This window comes from Suncus etruscus, chromosome 3 (genome assembly GCF_024139225.1).
Source record: "Suncus etruscus isolate mSunEtr1 chromosome 3, mSunEtr1.pri.cur, whole genome shotgun sequence".
Lineage (NCBI taxonomy): Eukaryota > Metazoa > Chordata > Mammalia > Eulipotyphla > Soricidae > Suncus > Suncus etruscus.
The window spans coordinates 62,779,008-62,798,838 of NC_064850.1; the positions used below are offsets into that span (position 1 = coordinate 62,779,008).

Here is a 19,831-nt window from a genome sequence, read left to right on the forward strand (position 1 = left end):
ATGACATACAGACTTAAACTACGGACTATACTCATGGAACACACTCAAGCAAACTAACATTCCCTTGCTATTCTCTCCTCTCTTCTCACTACTTTCTTTTTTTATCATTTATTCTCTACTCTCTACTTTTTTCTGTCCTCTTTTCCCTTCCTTGCTAATGTATTTTCTCTTTTCTTCCTTCCTACCCCTACCATATACCTTCCCCTTTCCCCCCTTTGGAAATCCAACTACCCCCTCATCCCTATTCCCATCCATACTTCCCACTGTATTAACACTCTTCACCCTCAGTCCTTAATCTATTAGGCATCAAGATTGACCTCCTACCCCAATGAACCAGTACCCAGTACCCAAACGAAGAGACACCTAGTCAAACCCACACTTCGTCTCCTGCAAGAAAAGGCAGCTAACTCCCCTGCAGACCCATGCTGCGCGGCCCTCCCTACCATCTTCCCCTAAGGTGGACTGTTACTTGAAACCGGACTTAGTTCCAAAAGTAGTCCCAATACAAGAACTCTTCCCAAGACCTCCCTGCCGCAAATCGTTTGCCAATCTGAAGAAGGTCAGGGGGTGTGATGGAAAGGTGCCTGGGAACCCACACACTACAAGAAAAACCCAAAAGACAACGGGAAAACCTGTACTCCCAAAATAAACAAGACCTGTATTACATCTCCTCTTTACCTGCCTTTCCCCAAATGTAAGGTAGTCTTTTGCACCTCTTTGGTCCTTTAAATACTCTGTTAATTCATTTTTTAATTTTCTGGTCTACATATACATATGTGAGCACATACATTTTTAATCCTATTTTTTAAATCTTTTTTGGGTATATGACCTGTTTTTGTTTTCCTCTCTGTCCACCCCCAAATGCACCAACAATATCATTTCTCTCTGCAAAGGCACACTGAAAAAAGGGGAAATCTTTCACATAAAAAAGAGCTCTTATCTACTAGAGATAAAAACTCATAGTTGTTCACAATACTGGGATAACTCCTACCTTGAAAATATGTTATGTGGAATCAACTTAGACCTCAGGAGATTAGATTCCATCCATCCAACCTTGAACCCTGGATCCCAGTCACAGAAATGGCACAGTCCTTCACAAGAGCTGTAGGTAACAAACCCCATCTGGGACAACCTTATTACTGCTGGAACACCAATGAGTGCCAGCTCTAATACGATATCCTGACAACGAGGAAAAGGGGAACAACTTGACTTAAGAGCAGGTTATCCTGCCCTACCAGCCACCGATAAGACAAAATCAGAAGACTTGTCACCCACTGGTAGGTCCAAAAACCAAGAACGCGATTTACAGAGGACTGGCTGCTAGAACCATGACCAGACTGTATATATCTTGGGACCAATAAAAAAGCCCTAGTCTAGGGTTTGAGCTACGACCTGCACAACTACCATGATCCCCAATTCCAAAGGTCTGGCAGAGACAACTGTAACGGAATGGGGTGTCTGGAAACACAAGGAAAGGCGTTATCCTAGGTGCCATCCCAGGGTTAGTGCCAAGACCAAGACCACCAACCACAGAAGATGGACTAAAATGACACTGAGGGAACAGAACTTCTACAACCACAAAGACTGACTTCATCATAAGTCCCACCCCTGTAACTGTGCAGATACTGAGATCTCTAGATACAGAAGTCTCACTGTATCACCCACGACGGTGCAGAAGCCTCCCAAACACCACAAATGCACCACCAGGAGAATAAAGGGTCATGAACAGAGTCTATAGTTGATCCCATGACAATATACTCCAAGGGCAGAGAAACCCCATATCTCTTAGGCCATGTGAATCCCTTTTCAAATGACCCCAATATTTACTGTGCCTGGGCAGGAGGGAAAAAAAAAAACAACATTGTTTATTTTTCATATATTACTTTTTATCTTCATGTACTACTATTATTATTTTTATTTACCTATCTATTTTTGATCGATTTCTTTGTTTTAGTGTGGTTATTGAAGTTATTGCCCCCACTCATCTTTTTTTCTCCTCTTTTTTTTTTTCTTTTCAGATTTTTGGGTGGCACCCGGCAGGGCTCAGGGATTATGCCTGGCTCTGGGCTCAGAGATAGCTCCTGGCGGGCACGAGGGACCATGTGGGGCGCTGAGATCCGAGCCGATGACCTCCTGCATGAAAGACAGACGCCTTGCCTCCATGTTATCTCTCTGGCCCCTTCTTTTCCCTCTTCATGTGCTCTGCCATGGTGCCTATCTCAAGACCATGGCGTTTTTTTGGTTGTTTGTTTGTTTGTTTGTTTTGCTCTGTTTTTGTGGTGCTTAGCATTATTGTTGGAACTCTTAATAGATATTTGACACTTCATTTCGTAGGGGTGGAGTGTTTCACCATCTTTTTCTCCTTCGTCTCTCAAACCGATGACGAGAGCCTCTAGATGAATTCTGCTTATTTCCCGCGTATTAGACTTTTACCCCAGTTTATTACTTTTCTCCTCTTCAAACAAAACCACGCAACTTGAACTACCTACTCCTGCCTCCCAATTAGAGGGGGAAATAAAGGAGGCATCAGGACCAAACAGGTGTAAGACTACGAAGTAATAGGATAGGTACAGAGGGGACCACATATTCTAGCAGCCCTGGGGGTGAGGGAAGAGGATATGGGAGGTAGGACAAAAACGGAGGAGTAGGGAAGACAAACCGGTGATGGAAATCCCCCCTGATTTTATGTAAATATGTACCTAAAATATTATTATCAACAATATGTAAGCCACTATGATCAAAATAAAAATTATGTTGAAAAAAAAGTTTAAAGTGTAAAAAAAAAAAGAACACCTCCACCCTTCTCCAGTGCAACATTAAAAATTTTAAATCTCAATTTATGAGATAGTTTTCATTTGTATATCTTATTTGATTGACTTCTTAAACTAACATAAACTCCTAATTATATATTAAAACATAGTAGTTCATAGTACCCAGAGAAATTTAAAGAAAATAAAAAATAATGGAGGAAATTAATAAGTATGTACTGATAATATGCAGTACTATTATACGATAAAGGATAATGATAATATTTAGGTGTTTTTTCTTAAGTAGACAAAAGACTTAACTCAAGAATATTGAACAGCATTATAAATGGATCTGACTATGTGAAATAAGTAAATTCAGTTTATTGATGTTTCTTTTACTTCATTTAAAAGGATTTCTTCCTGGGGCATGAGATTATGGCAAGTAACATAATTTTCTAGCAGGTAGCTGGCCTGTGCCTGATTCCAGGACTCAATATAATTTCATGAGTGATCCCTATGCTCTAAGAGTAAACTTGAGCACAGCAGAGAATGTGCCCCCAAACAAAAAATAAATAAAAATAAGAAAAATAGAAGGATTTCTATTAGCTGCTTCACCATAATAAGTGCTTCTGATTATTGCAGGAAAGATATGCTAATCTTTTAGGTCCCCAAACTGAGAACATTTTATGTGGTTAGTTTCAGTGTTGGCTTACATGGGATTTTTGAAATGAAAAGATGCAGAATCTTACCTTAAGTCATATCAGATCATTTAAGTCTGCTTAATATAATTCATCAAGCTGAATATAATTAAATATTATCTGAAGATCCTCAAAATGATAAATTATTTCTGTAAGACCTAACAATTGCCTTTTACTATCTCTGTAAAATAATACAGAAGTATTTCTCTATTGTTGGATGTATCAGTTACAAGAGACTTTAACAGGGTTTCTAAATGAGAAAGCTTAAAACGCACAATTTAAGACAGCAAATTATTTTACTTTTATTGTAAAACAAAGTTAATTACTATCATTAATACCACAGTAGATTTAGGTTGTAAATTTTGTAATGATCCTTTGCATGTTTCCTCTCCAAATGTATATAACTGACCATTTCAAACTCATCGCTCACTTGGATTAGCTCTTTTCTTTGAATTGCATTATATAGACATGTTGGGGTTGGCTCGTCCTTTATTCATTCTTGTTAAGAACTCTGCTATTCTATCCCAGGCATTGTGCAGAATGCCTTTCACAGAAACATCTTTTAACTTGCAATGCAAACATCATGAGAGATGAGAAAGATGGGAACAAACGACAGCATGATCTATCTTCCTTCTGAACTGTGCTCTTATTGGCCCATTTACCAATTATAGCTATTTCATTTGACAATGTTAAAACATTATGAACATACATTAAAAGAAAATAGATAGCCAAATCCATATGAGGATGATCTAGAGATTATTATGTTTCTTAAATATTTTATCAAAAAGCAAGTACCAATACCACAGATATGCAGCTGATGGCCTAGATTTATCTGTAAGTATTTTATTGATGCTATGGTAGAGTTTAATACAAGTTTGTTTTTCAGGATGCATTCCATATGCATAAGAAAGAGTTAATGTCATATGTCTATGTTGCTTAAAGAAGTGAGATACTTTTCTTTCTCCCTCAATAGTTAACTGACTAAAATTAAAAAAGTATCAAAAATATTTTCAGAGCAATGTGTTAGGAGCCCTGTGTCATCTTGGAGCAAATTAGATCTAGTCAGATTCAATCATTAGCAACCTCATCTGTCCTTTCAAGCCCAACAGGAGTGATCTCTAAGGAGAGAACCAGGAGTAAACTCTGAACACTGCTGGTGTGAGCCAAAATGTCCCCCAATTTGTCTTTAAAGAAATAAGCATTGCGTGCTCGCTTCGGCAGCACATATACTAAAATTGGAACGATACAGAGAAGATTAGCATGGCCCCTGCGCAAGGATGACACGCAAATTCATGAAGCGTTCCATATTTAAAAAAAAAAAAAAAAAAAAGAAATAAGCATTGCCTGCCTAAGCTCACTGATATTAACATACAATAGAAAAAAGTTTTAGCAGCACATCTCATAATTCTCAAAATTTTAAATGTACTGAAAAAAAAAAACAACAACCTTTGGTGATTAGAAACACCAGTGGTTATCAAAGGAGAAAGAGGAGGGGAGCAGATAAACAAAGAGAACAAATGTCTGGAAAAGGACAGAAATGGGCTTCCAGGGTGAACTCTGCTGATGTTCATTGATGCAGAGACAAGACCTATAATGTTATAGTGCAACATTCCTTCTAGGGAAAAATGAAACAAAATTCACCAGAACTAGCTTTCATTCTTTATTTAGAACACACCAATAATGTATTAGTTTAGAAATTTCAAATATGTTTTTACTTATATATTCATTCCTAGTTTTATAATTTTAGACATAGAGGATGGAAATACCTTATGAAATACAAAATATATTTGGGCCATATGCATCAAAATTATATAACAGGGGCAATTTATTATTTTGTTGGGACTGTAAAACTGTTTGGTATAGAAATTATACTTATAAATTTGTAAGCTCAATTATTAAACTAAAGCAAGAAAAATATCTAATGTCAAGAAATAAAGAACCTTTAATTTTTGCCTAGAAAGGTTAGTCGTCAGTGAAAAAAGTAGGTCAATGAAATAACTGAATTACAGAGAATAATTAGAAATGACAGGTAGACAACCAGAGTGAATAGAGAGAAAATTTTGTTTGAATGATTTTGTAAATATGTCATATCTTATGCTATCAATAACATTAGTAACATTAAATGTATAAATCAAATGTCTTATAACATTGTTATTTAAGACTTTTACCTGTGACACTATTTTTAAAATGCAAGACATTTTCTTATAAATCTTTATTTAGGCACCATGATTATAAGCATGTTGGTAGTTGAGTTTCAGTTATAAAAGGAACACCCTCCCAACACCAGTTCAATATTCCCACTGCCAATGCCCCGCCTCCCCACCACCCCTTCCTGTATTTACAACAGGCATTCTACTTCTCTCCTTCTTTAACTACATACACTAACAGCTAACATGACAATGTTAAAGGCAAGCCTATTTTAATCCTTAAAATTATATATTTATTTTACATTTTTCAAAATCAGCATCCTTCCAAAATCTGGTTTCATCAATAAAATACTTAAAGATACATATAGAAAGGATGAGATACTTTATAAGGCCTAACCTCAAAACAATTGTGGAATTTCAAATACTACAACATATGTTTAATCTTATGCAATTGAAATACTTTATAGAACTGAACTAGGACTAAGCAAGTATACCCATAATGTATTATTGCTCTTTAAAAACTAATTCTATATAAATTCCTGTATTGCTCTACTTTTCAAATATAATGTATTAAAATGTATTAATAGGGTGAGGTTTTAGAAAAAAGTGCAAATGGATTTACCTCCGAAGGTCAAGTTCTACATTTTTGTATTATTCTGAAATGGCTTTTTTCTGTGACTTGATGTGTTACTACATTTTTGGGGTTTCAAACAGATGGTAAAAATATTTGCTTCAAATTGAAGATCTTATATCAATAAACTGTTTTGAAGAACGGTCATCACTCTAAAATGTATCTTAAAACTATCAGTAAGGCCACTTTCCACCCTAATAATTTGCATAGAACTCAGGGAAGCAAAGTAGCTTGCATTGCCTTCCAGCTAGATGCTAATAAGGCCACTGGGTTCTGGGGAAGGGGAGACAGTTATTTCAAATATATTTTGCATAACTCCCCATGTGTTTATGTGAAATAGGCAGAAATGAACTTACTGCTTATGCTATATACCTTTAGGACACCTTTGTATAAAGTATTAGGCACCTCTATATTTTTCAAGAAAATTATTACGTGTCATTCCCAACTGATCTATTTATAGGAGTCGAAAGCAGCAGGCGGTGTCAGGAAGGGCTGCTTCATGAATTATGTAGTTGTTTCTTTTTTTCACTCAGCTTCATTCCCTTTATATTATAAATTTCTAAATTCTTGAGATTAATCAATTTTAGACTCAAAGTTTTGAAATTTCCTAGCCACATTCTCACCACATACTGACGACTTTCTTCTGATTACTTGCTCTAATGAAATTACAGTTCTAGATTTTTCTTCGTGGAGCAAAAGAAATAGATTCATTGTCTTCAACTGGTTATAGGTTACTGGGATTGCTTTTGTTCACAGTTATTTATCCCTACTGTCATTTTTTGCTTTCTCAACAAGATTATTTAGAGTTAATTCAAAGTACATAAGTTTGACAAAACTTAAATGGCATTCTGTAACTAATATTTTATTATCAGTGTTCTTCTTTACCAGAAAACACACCAAACTATGATACTAAAATAAAATAGAAGCAAACTGGTTGAACAAATCCTATAATTTCCATTAGTTATATGTTGGAGCTACACAATTATAAACTTACCATGTACAAAAATCCTTTATAAAACTTTTAATAACAAAAATAACTCTATCAACATCTATGACTAAGACTCCCAAAAGTAATCTCTTTGATGGTCCTGAGTGCAATATTGCACATACAAATATTGATTCATTTCTCACTCTCACAAGTGCATTTTCTCAGATGTGAAAAGGAGGGAGGAACTGTACTCCTGATCCCCTGCTTCCCTTTGTCTTTATTTAATCCAGTGTTTTCAGGGAGCAGTTTCCCTTTCACAGCAGTTTTTGAGTTTCCCTTCCTATGCACACAGACCTTCTGGATTTTATTTGATCCTTTCTATAGTGGAAATGAAAATTTGCTGCCATTCCTAAACACTGTTCAAGGCCAGTGTTTTCACTGCAGCAAATCAAAGGTCAACCTCCTTTTTTGTACAGTTTTCTTTAACCTTAGAAACCTAGATTGTGTCTAAATAACATACCATATGTAATCCCAACCTTTAACCAAGCCATGATTATAGACAACAAAACAACATTATAAAAAGCTAGTTTTGGTTTATTAGGATACATTTAGAATAATGTGACAGAGTAAAAATGTGATGGCAAGATTTGTTGGATCAACTTTCGAGACTGTGGTGGCTTTTATTTCAAATTTACTTCAGTAGGAGAATATTTGAAATAATGTTAGCCAAACCAAGTTGTTTTGGGATCTGCAATTGTTTGAAGAATCAGTTTTATTATTTTAAATGCAATTTTCGGGGCCAGAGTGGTGGCGCAGCAGTAGGATGTTTGCCTTAAACACAGCTGACCTAGGACAGACCTCCCCAGGTGTGCCATATGGTCCCCCAAGCCAGGAGCGATTTCTGAGCACATAGCCAGGAGTAACCCCTCAGTGTCACCGGGTGTGACCCAAAAAAACAAACAAACCAAAAAAATTAGGATGCAATTTTTTTAAAAATAATAATCTGGTTATCAACATGGATACCCTTCACAAAATTAGGAATAGAACTTTCATAGGGCACATTGATTTCACTTCTTGGCTTCTATTCTATGAGCCCAAATATGTTATTTTGAAAAGGTAGTGCACTTTCTATGTTCTGTGCAGTGCTAATGAAATTAGCTAAGTTCTAGAAACAATCCAAGTGCCCAAGAAGAGAAGAATAGATAAAGAAACTGTGATATGATATTAATATATATAAAAGCTACTTCCCTAAGAAAAGATGAAACCTTTCAGTTTGTTAATATGTGACTGGAATGGGAAAGGCAAAGTGAATGAGTCTCATGGAGAAGAACAAATATATAAATAGACTGGAGACTGTGAAGAATCATACTAAGAGAAATAAAATAGCTAATAACAATACCTGAGAGTTGGCCTACAGAATTGGGAATTATGTTTTCTAAGCTGGTGGACAGAAGTGATGAGAGTAAATATAGAGACACTGATGGGTAGAGGTGTACTAACTTTCTGATGGGTTGTGTGTAGTGTAGCAACACCATATTTGTAGTGTAGCAACATCATATACCACTATTAATATTAGTATTGTAAATCATGATGCCTCAAATATTTTATTTATTTATTTTAAAATAATATCTTTATTTAAGCACCCTGATTACAAAAATGAATGTAGTTGGGTTTCAGTCATAAAAAAAAGAACACCCCCAGGGGCCAGAGAGATAGCACAGAAGCAAGACGTTTGCCTTGCATGTAGCCAATCTAGGACAGACCATGGTTCAAATCCCCGCATCCCATATGGTCCCCCAAGCCTGCCAGGAGCGACTTCTGAACACAGAGCCAGAAGTAACTCCTGAGCGCCACCAGGTGTGATCCAAAAACAAAACAAAACAGAACAAAAGAACATCCCCCTTCACCAGTGCAACATTCCTGCCACCAATGTCCCTCATATCCCTCCTCCCCCATCCTCTGCCTGTATTCTAGACAGGCATTCTATTCTATCACACATTAACATTTTAATTGTCTAGAAATAAAACATAAAAAACTTCAGAAAAGGGGCTAGAGCAATTGTACAGTGGGTAAAGTGCTTATCTTGCATGTACTATGCAGACAACCAGGGTTCAATTCTCAATTCCACATATGGTCCCCTGAGCACTGCCAGAAATTATCCCTAGAATTGAGCTAAAAGTAAATCCTGAGCACCCTGGGCCTGGCCCAAAAGCAAATCAAACAACAAAAGCTTAACAACCACCACCACCACCACCACCACGACAACAAAATGATAGTATAAAGAGACCAGGTTTGTAATGAGAGGCAGGAAGGACAAAAAGGGAAACTGGATGAAAGTGGTTCAAAATGTGACAAGAAACTGAGTAAACTTAAAAGCAATAAAAAATTCTTTGAGAGCTATTTATATTATATTTGGGAGTTGATAAGACAACAAATATCAACAATTCTCAAAAAAATAAAATGCATTTCCATTTTTCTTTTTGTATATGCATGTACTGTGGATATTAAGTAAAATTACTGTGATAATTATTTTGTAATTATTATGCTATTATGTAGTTATTATGTTATGTGCCTTAAGCTTGCACAATACTTTACAGTAACTAGACATCAATAAAACTGAAAAATATAACATTTATAATAATGAAAAAGATTATTTCTGTGAATACAAAGTTTAGCATCTTCAAATGCTCAAATTACTGTTTAATCTTAGATCAAGCAAGATCTGATGGAAGAGGTGAGTTTATAGTAATGTGCCATTCAGTTCAAAATAGAGAGTGTTAAACAAAGCATGTGTAGAGCAGAAATCAGTAGTTGATGAATCACACTGATTCTCAGCCCTACTAATGGTCACATAACTTCTTGTTAAGTTGCCTTCTTTTATGAATGACAGCTAAATTCATAATAGAAATTATGTAAGTGTAAAAAAATAGCAAACAATAATTTCTTCCAAAACAAACGAAAAAGAACAACAGACAGATATGTTGGATGCAATGCCTATTTTTCAGCAAAACAGTAAAAATTCTTGTTAGGTAACTGCACCTGTTATTTCTTCTCCACCAGCAGGAGGTACTGTCTTGCTGTTTCCTTGGGCTCCTGTGCCTCACTAGTCTTAATAAGCTTCATTCATAACCAAGGGCCAATTCAAATGGAATCCTCTCTGTGATTCTTCCAGTCTTCAATTTTGCATTTTTGGATGGTTTCCTTCCAAAAACACTTATTCATTTATCTAATCTTTTTATAGTTAGACTATGATAACTACTCTAACTTGTCACCTCCATTAATGTGTCAGCTTTTCAAAGAATGTACGATGTATTAATCTTCTGTTTTTAGTACTTACCAATGTGTATCTATTGTGCTCATAAACTTATATTAATAGAATCGAGTAAAAAGATATCATCACTGGTCATTCATTTAGGCATGGTAAAATTTATTATGCTTGAACATTATTTGAAGATACATCTAGCATTTAATGCTTTATCTAAATACTTTAGGGATCTATAAGAAATATAATTGTTGAAGAATAATAAATTTAGCAACAATAAATTATTGCAAGTTTATTTGATCAAGGAAAACTTGTATAATATAGATTAATTTATTCTATGAGTATTTGGTTATCTATTTTAAGGATGACTTAATGGTGAAACTGAAAAAAATCTACATAAAATGCATAAAGTCACCCTTTTGCTTCTATTCTAATAGCTCAAATGGTGTTTCTAAAATGAGAGGAAGGAAATAGTTATCCCTAATTATGTCTTATCCAATTGTGTCATTTAAACATTAACCTGTTTTTAGTAAGGCTGTTTTTTAGATATTCTTTTTTTTTTTAACTAAGAAAATGGTACTTGTTTTGCATTCTCTTTCTGTTAGAAAATAGATTATATGCAAATCATTATTATTAAAGGCAACTAAAGCATAATAAATATTAGCTTCAATTTTTAAGAATTAGAAAGAAAATATTTGAGACAGCTACACAAATGCAGAAAACCTGAGTTGATTCCAGATAGTATACATAAAAGAAGCATCTTAGATCTCTAGAATTGTCAAGCATACTTTTGAAAAATATTGCTTGTTCTAGCTTTCTTTTGATTTTTCACAAAGCTAATAACATGTGAGTGGTTGAAAGGACATCTAGTAAGAAAATATATTCAATTATGTCTTATTCTAGATTTCTAACAATGGTACTATTGACATTTAGAGCCTAATTGTTCTTTGTTAGCTGTTTGTGGTAGTGCTGTGACTATGCTGTGAATCACACATTTAGCAGCACCCACTAGAGACCCTAGCATTATTTCCTTGAAACCAGCCACGATTTAGACATTATCATTTTTTTATTAGTGAAATAACTTCTGGGTAAAATTAACTGTCTCACAATATGATATCATCTTACACAAATAAGAATGGCACATATCAAAAATACTGGAAATGATATATTTTGACAAGGATGTGGTAAAAAAATCAAAAGGAAATCTTATCCACCGCTGGTAAGGTTGTTGTGTGATTCAACCCCTATTGAATACAGTATGGAGGGTTAAGTAAACTCTGAATAGAGTTGCATATGATAGGAAAAATTCTTGGCCTCAAAGTAGAGTGAGGATGAGGAAAGAAATTAAATGGAGGAGGAGCAAGATAAATGTGAAATAATGGGGGCCGAAGTTAATAGGACTCAGTTGCATTAGTAGTGTTAAGAAAAGACAGAAATAAATATCCAAACTACAAAGTCAAAACAATAAAATTACAAGATCCAAACAATAAAAATCAAACTTTAAAAAGTGTCTGTTATGTAGATGGTTGATGGTATGAGATGTACTCTGGGAAATTTGGTGGAGGGAGTTTGTCACTGGTGGTGAGATTGGTGCAGAAATATTGTATGCCTAAACCTTAATCATAAATAACTTTATGGGCACAGCAGTAGGGTGTTTGCCTTGCAAGTGGCTGACCTAGCACCAACGATGGTTGGAATCCAGCTTCCCATATAGTCCCCCCCTTCCCCACCTCCACCCCACCCCATGCCCAACAGGAATGATTTCTGAACACAGAGCCAGGAGTAACCCCTGAGCGCCACCAGATGTGGCCCCAAAACAAAACAAACAAAAACCAAACAATACTATAAATAAATTTGTAAATTACAATGCTTTACATTTAACAAATTAAAATAAATAACTACCTGTCTCAGAAAATAGATAATTCAATGTACTAGAGGACATGAAGAAGCTTTGCATGTGGAAGGCCTGGATTCAATACTCTATGGACCACTGAGTACTGCTGGATTCAACCCCAATCAACAGGCTAGGACTAGCCCCTGAACATGTGCTGTTGGAGGCATTAAATCAAACAACCTCAAATAATTGTCTCAGTCCAAGATCTTCACAAAGACTTAAATCCAGAAACTTCTCATAATACTCAATTGCATTTCATACTAAAAAAGTCAACCACAAAAAGTTACTTGAAAGTAACTTAAGTCCTTTTGCACTACTAATAATGACTATTTCATATATAACACTAAATAGAAGACATATATGTTTAAGCACTTTCACTTAGTTCATAAACTTTTTATGTTAATAATTCAAATATTTTAGTTATTGCCACTTTTGTATAAAAGTCATATACATCAATATTGGCACACAGATATGGTTATATTTTGTGTGCTTTATATATTAAAAAGTAGTGGGATCAAGAGAATATATTCTCAGAGAAATATTTGCAAAAGTAAACTAACAAAATAAAGAAATAATTCTTAAAATTTAACATCAAACATAAATTGTGGGACTGGAGATGTAATACAACATGTAGGATGCTTGCCTTGCACAGCCCACCTGAGTTCAATCCCCAGCATCCTCTGGACACTGTCAGGAATAATTCCTGAATCCACAGCTAAAAGTAATCTGGGAGCATCACAGGGTGTGGTCCAAAAACAAAACAAATTATAGATGAACAAAATAAGAACTTGAAGGCACTGTAGAATAAAGGACATATATGCATAGAAAGGAAAATAACTTTAGACACTGCAACTGAGACAATGAGCTTCCTCCCTCTTTCTCTTTCTCCCTCCCTCCCTCCGTTCTTCCCTCCCTCCCTTCCTCCCTTCTTCCCTCCCTTTCTCCCTCCCTTTCTCCCTTCTTCCCTCCCTTCCTTTCTCCCTTCGTTTCTTCCTTCCTTCTTTCCTTCCTTCCATAATGGTGTGGTTTAAATACATAAGTGCTGCTAAATTTTTAACAGTGTCTCCTAATTATAGCCCTTCTAACACTTTCTTTTTCCATGCTTCATCAATGTATGGTGGAAATGACCTCAATGCATATAGTTAACTAGATCTCAGGTTTCCCCTTCTTCTTTAGTCTTTTAAGCAAATCCTCTCCCAAGCCCATTTGTCCTGTATAAGGTGAGATCTCCTTGAATCTGAATGTGTCCCTGGAGAATGAAATTCATTTAGCTTTGGTTAGAAGCAGATGGGATGCTGCATACTTGGCTTCAGGCTTCTGGCTTAGTGCCCTGGGCAATGAGGGCAGTTACTTATCTCAGAGAATGACTTCAGATTCAAACCTATTCCACCTATCCCATGTTCTACACTTCCTGAAAAAACCATGAATTACTGTTATTAAAATATTGATACAGAGCTAGATAATAGAGCAGGGAAGGTGCTTCACTTGCACGCTGCTGGCACAGGCTTGATCCCCAACTCACCAGCTAGTTCCCCCTGAGACTACTATGAATGGATCTCTGAGTACAGAGCCTGGAGTAAGCCTTGAGCACTTTTGGTGTGGCCAGAAATAAAAAAAAAAGTGCAAAAGCACAGAAATGATATATATGTATTCCGGAAGTGATTTAAATAATAAATTGGTTCCTTTATATAATTTTAGATAAATGAGAAAACTATAATTTCTTCTGTTTTTTTTTTTATTTAGCTATCAGGATACCGGTAATAAATTCAATCAGATACTTAGCAAAATACCTCATACTTCCTAAGAAATGTTGTTCTACAGATTATCAATATTAGTTTCAGGAGGTAAGGTCACTATTTTTATTTTGTGCTTATTTTGTATCATGGCATATGCTAAACTGTTTACAGTAGGTGGCCAAGTGTGGCAGCACACTTTAATGGTCATTCCACTGTTATCCCTCAGGCAACTGAGAAATTGGGAACTTGGAGATGAGTTTGCTCCAGTCTATATAGCTCTCTAATAAATGATTTATTTGGCATAAGTTCACTTATTGTCATTTATTGATGCACCATTATCAACATAAAAATGCAAAATAACAGTTTGTACTCAAGTCTTTTGACCCTAACATGGTTTTTGACTATGACTTATATATATTTGAAGTGTCTGATAGCTATCTAGTATAGTTTAATCATAAATCTTCCAAGAGTACTGAAAAATCCATAAATATTTTGAACAAGACTTAACCAGGGTCTAAAATCTCAATGAAGAAATTTAAAGACATATATGAGTTGGATCAAGCGATCTCTTAAAGCCACTATTTCTATGTCTGTAAACCAAAAAGTTTATGTCACAAAAAAAATAAATATAAAGCTTAGCATGTTGGGGCTAGAATGATAGCACAGCAGTATGGCATTTGCCTTGCAAGTGGCTGACCCAGGACAGACACAAATTTGATCCCCAGCATCCCATATAGCCCCCAAGCCAGGAGGAATTTCTGAGCACAGATCCAGGAGTAACCTTGAGCACTACCGAGTTTATCCCCCCCCCAAAAAAAAAACCAGCATTATTTGCATTGTGAAAAAATATCCCCTCAAATCCACATGGTAGTATTTGCTATTTATTACTTTCCAGAAGACAATAACTTTCAAAATATTATTTCAACATTTCTGTAATATAAAAATATTTTGAAAATAGTTTTTAGCTTATTTTCATAGAATATACTAGGTAACTAATGATTAGGATTTTGATTGGCATTACATGTTGATTTGAAATAACTACACTGGCTGGATTATTCTAACTTCTTTATCTCTTTCAAGTTCTTCCTTTCATTTCTTTGCCTCCATGTCTGCTCTGTGGTAAATACCTTAGGGGAAGGAGATGGCAGAAAATAAAAAACAAAAGTAAGCAACCAGTGTCATTCATTTCTAAAAAAAATATTTAACTCATTTACTTTTTCAATATTTGTAACTCCTGAGGTAGTTCTAAAATAGAAGTATCTTCCAAAGTATAATAAAGAAATAAACTCAACCAGTACCACTTGTATTCATTTATTCATTAAAAAATAAATTCTAAGTGTGTTTGTATTCCTGGTGTGTTCCAGAGACTTCTGAATGGTTAAAGAATAGAAAAGCAACATCAATTATTCCAAGGATAAATATTTTATTCTGTCTCAAGAAACTAAGCAGCAACAGACAATGGTAAATAGAAATAACCAAATAGAAATATTACATAATTAATCGTCTTGATGTATTTTCTATTCCAATATTAAGCCGTCGAAAGAGAACAATGGGAACAAACACAAAGACAGAGATCTAAAAAAAAATTAGGATTTTGCTCTGAGAATTTCTTCAATTAAGAAAAAAAGAAAAGATGAGTAAGCTGATATTCTTAACACCAAGAGGTATTTTAGCTTCAATATTCTAGAAAAAATTTCAAAGAATAAAATGGGAAAAGTAGAGCAAATATATTCTCCCCAAGTTTTATCAGTGAATGTTGTTCATAGGCCAGTATGCCAAAGCTATTGTGTGGTTCAATGACCAGTAACTGAACAGGTTATGTCGGCTTTATGCCATTAAATAAGACATGAAAATTACACTGCAATCTTCAATAGAAGTTATCAAGCTAAACCATTCTAGTTGAGTTTGAAAAAGATTGAGAAATTACAGTTTATAAAAACTATGCTAAGTATCTGTGCTCCTAATTTTAAGAATGATGACTTTTATCTATTACATATATGTCTGTACATATATATATGTATATATATCATATATCATGTCTGGATGCGCAGTTTTGTTTTCCCTCAATGCCACATTAAATGCCACATTTCCCTATATTAATTGCTATTTATTTGGTTTGTAGCTGTGAATTGTTGAACTAATTTCTTGAGCAGAATTCTTGCTTCTAGAAGAACATTCTACATTTAGTATTACCCAGAACATTTGAATTAAAATCCATATTTGATAATGTATCTTCCTTGTTCATATTCTTTATAATTTCTACCTGCCATGAAGTCAAATACACAGCACATGCTTCCCCATGGATTGTTTTTCTATTCTCTAATCTGCTTTAATCTAACCTCCTCCTACATCTTTCCCTGAGGTTTCTATTCCACAGAATGGCTACAGATTTTTTTTTTTCATTTCAGTTCCCTTTGCTCTGCAGGTCTCTCTACTTCAAAGAATTTCGCCTCCTTACACAATTTTTTAACATTTAACTCAGGTATCTCTACCACCAGGAAAGTTTCTGGTTTTGTGCTAACTCGACACTTAGAGAGATGCACTGTCCTTTTTAAGATAACTCCACACAATACATTTTTATATTCTTTGAACCTCTAATCCCATACCTGACTCTATGCATCAGTTGTGAGCTCTCTGAAGGCAGAGACTAGGCTCTCCTATCTTTGAGTTTCATTGTCTCCTATGGCGACTACCCTGTGAAAAGCATTTGATTCAGGTTTGCTGAACTGAATACAATGAGCTACATGGAAATCTGGTGACACTTCAGGGATCTTTCATCAGTAATCTTATTTTAGAGTAGCCAGATGTTTTTAGGCAATAAAATTAATGTGCCAGTAATTCTTCAGGGACCATCAATGGATGCTTTGTATGATAAGTTTAAGAATTTCTCAAATGCTACTTCACAGATGGGAACTCCTGAAACTGTTTCTCAGGCAAGATACTTGAATTATGTGGATGTGCCCTTCAGAGCTGTGTTGGGTCATACTAGTACAATAATAGTTACCAAAGTAATAATGATCATGATTACAGGAAGAGTCCTTTGTAGTTATATTAAAACACACACCATGTAAGAAATTTCTTACACATAACAGCCTTCACAATTAAAATAGGTCACTTCACAGATGAGATAACTAAGGTTCAAAGAGATGAAGCTTATAGGTAAATGTTTTAGGCCTATTTTATTACAGAGCTGGACTAAAGCTTTGGTTCATGCTGACTTTCAAAGTTCAAGTCAACAAATATATTCTCCAGATAATCCAAGCATTTTAACTCAACGGATGACCTTTATTCTAATTTCAAATCGGCAAGCAGTATGAACATACAGAAAAATAGATAAATAGGAAAAGACTTCTTCTACTACTTTGGGTTTCTTCAAAAGAGTCAGTTAAACTCAAGTCTACATCAAGTGCATAAATGGGCAATAAAGATTGTCATTCAACATGTAATAGTAAGTTGTTTGCAAAGTGACTAGCATTTTCATATTTAAAATAGGAGTAAAAAGACAAAATTAGGGAAGAGGACTTTTGATATTATTTGTTTCCTCTTTATCTTACTGCCTACAGTAAGAGTCAGAAACAGTTAAACGCCCCTAATTTTTTTTGCGGTGCTCATGGCTTAGCTATGAGATCCCATACACATAGCATTAATTACTCATTCAGTTCCATTAATTTATTCAATAAAAATAGAATGCCAATTATTTGCCAATATTCCTCATAATGCAACCTTATATTACCAAAATAAACAGACTGGTTTTAGGTAGTCTCAATTCTTGTGTAAAAAACAAAGTGTAGTGGGGAAACATGAGATAATAAAAGTAGCGTTCTTGCATTAGAGAGCACAATCAGAATTACAATTCAAAGAAGGAAATAATCTGTTCAACTTGGAGAAATCAATAATAACCCGAGAGCTCTATGACTATTGAGCACTAAGTACAGAGCACAAAGTAAGTGGTAAATACATATCTGCTAGATAATTATCCTATTGGTTTTAGTCTTGTACCTTCAACTAACTTGGTGACATTGAATTTATTTCTCCATTATAGAAACTTTAGCCACTGCATATGTTTGACAATCACCTTCCATTCTATGTTTTTCTCCTTGTGAGAATGTTCTTTATGTTTTTAGGTTAAAAAGTTTTATAAATTACAGGTGCCAGAGTGATAACACAGCGGTAGGGCACTTGCCTTGCACACAGCTGACCCAGGACGGACCTCAGTTCAATTTCTGGCATTCCCTGTGGTCCCCCAAGCCAAAAGTGATTTCTGAGCACTTAACCGGGAGTAACCGCTGAGCATCACTGGGTGTGGCCCCTAAACAAAACAAAACAAAGAGTATTATGAATTACAAGCCCTGAATAAAGATTTTGAAAAGTTCAGTAAATAAATGTCCTGATCTGGCCCGGAGAGATAGCACAGCGGCGTTTGCCTTGCAAGCAGCCGATCCAGGACCAAAGGTGGTTGGTTCGAATCCCGGTGTCCCATATGGTCCCCCATGCCTGCCAGGAGCTATTTCTGAGCAGACAGCCAGGAGTAACCCCTGAGCACCGCTGGGTGTGGCCCAAAAACCAAAAAAAAAAAAAAAGATGTCCTGATCTATATATTTTCATCAGACTTACCAGTATGAAACAAAACATGGACAATTATTTTTAAATAGTCTTATCTTTTAGAGAATTTACCAAAAATTAAATGCAGTAAATCACATTAACTGTCACCTATTTTTCTTTTTTTTTTTAACACTTTTCAATCTGACTTCTTAAAGCCCATTTTTAGAAACTTTTTAAGTTAGTAGAGAGGTCTAGAGAGTTATATGTAGTTTAGGCATTTGCCTGGGCAGACAGCCAGCAACAGTTCAATTCTTGGTATCACATATGGTTCCCTGAGCATCATCAGGAATGATGCCTGAGTACAATTAGGTATGATTCCAAAACAACCAAAAACGTCAGTAGAAGAGAAAAACATTTCTGATTTTAAAACTTTTCATTTTTCCCAAATAAAAACATTTCTGACAATATATATTTGTTATTCGGGCTTCCCAAAATATACCAGGCTAAAGAAAGAAAATAACCAATAAAGTTCAATGAATGTATTTCCCACTAGTACAGTGACACAGACTTAAGAATCTCTTCAAATATTATACATTTTATTTTAAGTTATTTGTCCCTCAGAATAGCCTTTTTTTTTTACAAATAGATGAGATCTTAGCAGTTCTTATAATTTTCCTTCTCTATTCAGTTTTGCAATTGAGTATGAGAAAAAATAGTCATTCACATATTAGCTTTAAGAACTTCTTATGTGCTCGTTTCGGCAGCACATATACTAAAATTGGAACGATACAGAGAAGATTAGCATGGCCCCTGCGCAAAGATAATATGCAAATTTGTGAAGCATTCCATATTTTTTATTTTCTAGCAAAAAAAAAGAACTTCTTACAAAAATTATCTCTTAGAAGTCAAACAAAAGTTTTAAAAGTTTAAAAAAGAATAAACAATGTTTATAGCAAAAGTCTGTTGCCAGAAACAGTTTTAATTTAATGCTTTATTCCTTTACTATTTTAATTCTTATGTAAATATAGTAACATATATTTGTATGGTCAATTAGACATAACCATTAAGCTAGTCAATCTTGAAACAATGATCCAAGTGGATAAGTTTACAAAAGCATATGTAGATAAATATGTGACAAGTGTTATAAATTAGATATGTACATAGGGGTCGGAGAGATAGCATGGAGGTAGGGCATTTGCCTTGCATGTGGAAGGAAGGTGGTTCAAATCCTGGCATCCCATATGGT

General features: G+C 35.0%; 2 non-coding genes across 2 annotated transcripts; both read left to right on the forward strand.

The window, feature by feature from the left end:
* The first annotated feature begins 4,650 nt into the window (after window positions 1-4,650).
* LOC126005576 (U6 spliceosomal RNA) lies at window positions 4,651-4,757 on the forward strand. The gene has a single exon (XR_007494624.1). It is a non-coding gene; the product is annotated as a U6 spliceosomal RNA (small nuclear RNA).
* Window positions 4,758-19,333: 14,576 nt separating this feature from the next.
* On the forward strand, window positions 19,334-19,440 carry LOC126005696 (U6 spliceosomal RNA). Its single transcript, XR_007494736.1, has one exon. It is a non-coding gene; the product is annotated as a U6 spliceosomal RNA (small nuclear RNA).
* The last annotated feature ends 391 nt before the right edge of the window (window positions 19,441-19,831 follow it).